Below are 3,965 nucleotides of genomic sequence, written 5' to 3'. Positions count from 1 at the left end.
TTAGTTCTGTATATAGATGTATATTTTACTTATGTAATTGTTTCAGTATAGGTGAGTGTTTTACTTTTTAAGACATGCAGAACTGTGATCTAAAATGGTTGTTCCCTTTTCCTTCCCAGCCACCCACAGTAATGAAAATTCTAGTTTTTCTAAAACCTTGCCAGCACATGCAATGTTTTATTTATATATATATATATATATATATATATATATATATATATATATATATATATGTATTTACTCATTTATTTTTAACCATTTCCTTCGTATTTGGTTTGAATTCAGCAATTCATTCATTCACTGTGTATGTGAGGTCACTTGGATCTGCAAGCCACTGATTTGCTGTTTCAGGTCAGAATTTTCATTTTTCTCTTTCTCTGCATTTTCAATACTCACAATGTGTTGTTCAAGTTTTAACCTAACACTTTGAAGTTCTCTTCTGGCCGACTCTTCTGCCATCTGTGAAGCCCGCCATTTCTGTTCACACTGATCTTTTTCAGACTGCCTCCACAAAGCATATTCCACTTTCATTTTCTCTAAGTCCACCAATCTGTTCTCAAGTTCAAGCTGTTCATCTTGTAATACCACGAGTTTTTGTTAACCTTCTTCCTTGGCAGCTTGTACTTTACATAATAATTCACGATCCTTATCTGCTAAGAGCACTTCAACAGCTGACTTGAGAATTTCATTGTCTGACTGTAACCCGTTCACTTTGCATCTTATTTCTTTCCCTTTCTAGATCACTCTTTAGCTCCTGCTGCTTCCAGTTTGAAGTCTGTTATTTCTAATTTGTTTGTTTAAGTTCCTTTACGGGTCAATGCATTTATTTCCCGTTCAGCTTTATGTAATTTACTGATTAAAACAGTATTTTGTTCATTGCTTGATTGTAGCTCTTTTTCCAAGCATTCAGCCTGCAGTTTGACTGTTTTTCAGCCTCCAGGGATCTGATTTCAGCTTGCATCTCAACTATTGCACCTGAATTCTTTGGGCATTTTCTATCTGAGCTCTAGAATTCTCTTTTACAGCACTTAATTCGGCTGCTTCAGCCTCTAACTCTTTTAATTTCTGAACCAAATGGACATTTTCTCGAATAAGTTGCTCCACTCATTTGCTATCTCTTGTGGGATCAAGACTAAGCAGCTGATTATGTAGTTCTTCTTTATCTTTCTCCAGTATTGATTGCAATCTCTGATTCATATCTTTATTTTTTCTTTTAAAACACATGCAAATTCTTCTTTCTGGTGTTCGAACTCTGATTTGAGAAGTTTATTATATTCAGCTCTATACCTTTCAACTTCTTCATCCAGATTCCTAAAACGCTCTCTCATTTAGTTTCTAATTCTCATTGTATTTGGGCTCTGAACAATTCCAAGCTTTGTGGAGTTAATACCTGCAGCTTTATTTCTTCTAAGTCTTTAGTTTTCTCTAATAATTCCTCTCTTAGTTCTTCAAAAAGCAGCTGGAATTTTTCCTGGTTAGTTTGCTTTTCATTTAGCAGGCACTTGAGTTTATTTTGTGACGTTGTGTACTCATCTTTCAACCTGTTGTGTTCAGTTCTCATAGTGACAGTTTTATGATGTTCACATCGTTATCTTTCATCAATTAACATTGCTTGTAACACAGGGTCAGAATCTGTCAGCCCACTGTCTCCACCAGGAGGACAAGTGGTGGGAAGAGTGTTCATATTGGTGAGTAAGCTGACAAGCATGTGAAAATAAGTTCTGGTTTTCTTATTGTCTTCATTTTCTTTCCAAGATTATTTTCCACTTCCTTCTTGCTAAGACAAGATCTTGGGAGGCCAAACTACACCAGACTCACACACAGCCTTGCAAGGTGCAGACACAAAACTAGCACCGCCCTGATCCTCTGCAGTGGGGCTGCCTTTTCAGGGGTGCAGGGCCAGCCCTGTACCTCCTCAGGTGGGGACACCACCTCAGCCCATTGCCCTCAGCCCCTCCAGCCCTAGGGGTGACCTGGGTTGCTAGATCCTGGCACTAGGGAAGCAGGAAGTCCTGCCCTTTGTCCAATGTTTAATATTTTTAAATTGTAGGCCCAGAAATGAGTTTAGTGTTAACTTGTTTTGTTTTAAATCCATTTTTCTAAGGAATTTTTATGGTAAGCATTGTTCCGTACATTTATTTACACTGTCTTTATCTATTTTGTTTAAATGTCTGGTCAGAAACTTTTGCCAATTTTTAAAATGAATTTATGATTTAACTAATAGGAGGAGACTTCAGCACCTAGGACATCTGTTTTCACCTCACTCATTCCTCAAGGACTCAACTGTCTTCTTTGCCATTTGGAACTATATGTTTTGAATACTGGAAGGAAAATTGCTCTTTCTCAAATTCTATCCTATGGACAATTTAAAGCCCGCTTGCATGATACACTTATAAATTTAATGCACTAACATTCTCCACCATTCCTTTTAGTTAAAGCATTGAATAGTACATTAAGTGAAGTTAAGGTTTGTAGTTTTTGTCAATTTCCCTGGTGTAAATACTCTCATCGTTGTCAGTTTCAAACTGCCAAAATGATGGCACTGAACATGGGCCTGATAAGATATTTCAGTAGCAAAACATTGTATTGTATTTACAACTTACTGACACAGTAGGTATAAATATGCTCAAGAACAATCATGATAAAATAATAAAATAATGGGGAAGTGTCAAGTTTTAAACATTTTTTAAAACTTTGTTTTAAGTGTAATTGATTTAAAACATACATTCAAAAATATATTTCTATTTATTTCAGAGAGGAAAAGAGAATGAGAGAGAGATAGAAACAACAGTGATGAAAGAGAATCACTGATTGGCTGCTTCCTGCTTGCCCCACAATGGGGATCCAGCCTACCAACCGGGGCATGTGTCATGACTGGGAATCAAACCTTAACCTCCAGGTTCATAAGTCAATACTCATCCACTGAACCACACCAGCCAGGCACCCCTAAGCTTTTAAGAAATCTCACTTGCCCTAACTGGTTTAGCTCAGTGGATAGAGCATCGGCCTGCAGACTGAAAGGTCCCAGGTTCGATTCTGATCAAGGGCATGTATCTTGGTTGTGGGCACATCCCCAGTAGGAGGTGTGCAGGAGGCAGCTGATCGATGTTTCTAACTCTCTATCCCTCTTCGTTCCTCTCTGTAAAAAATGTATAAAAAATATATTTAAAAAAAAAGAAAAGAAAAAGAAATCCCACTTGACCTGCAACCAGAGCAGCAATGAACAGTGGCAGCTCATCCCAGACTTTTGTTTGCTGGAAGCTTTTTGATGACTGCTTCAATTTTCTCCTTAGTTTTCAGCCTGTTGAGATTTTTTCATTCTTCCTGGTTGACTTTTGGAAGGTCATATTTTTCTAGGAATATGTCCATTTCCTCTAGGTTGTTTAGTTTGTTGGAGTAGAGTTGTTCATAGTAATTTTTTTTTTACAATCTTTTGTATTTCTGTTGGATCTGTTGTTATTTTGCCTCTTTAGTTTCTTATTTTGTTTATGTGGGTCCTCTCTCTTTGCTTCTTGGTGAGCCTGGCAAGAGGATCATCAATCTTGTTTATCCTTTCAAAGAACCAGCTCTTGGTTTCATAGATCGTTTTGTTTTGTTTTGTTTTTGGGGTCTTTATGTCATTTATTTCTTTTTTTAAAATATATTTTATTGATATTTTACAGAGAAGAAGGGAGAGGGATAGAGAGTTAGAAACATCGATGAGAGAGAAAAATCAATCAGCCGCCTCCTGCACACCCCTCACTGGGGATGTGCCTGCAACCAAGGTACATGCCTTTGACTGGAATCGAACCTGGGACCCTTCAGTCCACAGGCTGACACTCTATCCACTGAGCCAAACTGGTTTCGGCTATGTCATTTATTTCTACTCTAATCTTTATTATCTCCTTCCTTCTGCTCACTCTGGGCTTTTCTTGTTGCTCTCTTTCTAATTCTTTAAGTTGTAGAGTTAGATAATTTATTACCAG

General features: G+C 37.5%; 1 pseudogene across 1 annotated transcript; it reads right to left on the bottom strand.

The window, feature by feature from the left end:
* Window positions 1–237: 237 nt before the first annotated feature.
* On the bottom strand, window positions 238–1,684 carry LOC308252639 (centrosomal protein of 83 kDa-like; annotated as a pseudogene). The gene is made up of 2 exons: window positions 1,391–1,684; window positions 238–1,188 (listed from the first exon to the last, which is right to left on the bottom strand). The product of its transcript is annotated as a centrosomal protein of 83 kDa-like (transcript).
* Between the last annotated feature and the right edge of the window lie 2,281 nt (window positions 1,685–3,965).

Source organism: Plecotus auritus (assembly GCF_963455305.1).
Source record: "Plecotus auritus genome assembly, chromosome: 7".
Lineage (NCBI taxonomy): Eukaryota > Metazoa > Chordata > Mammalia > Chiroptera > Vespertilionidae > Plecotus > Plecotus auritus.
The sequence above is the reverse complement of the archived record's forward strand: the minus strand, read 5'-3'. Positions and strand labels throughout refer to the sequence as shown.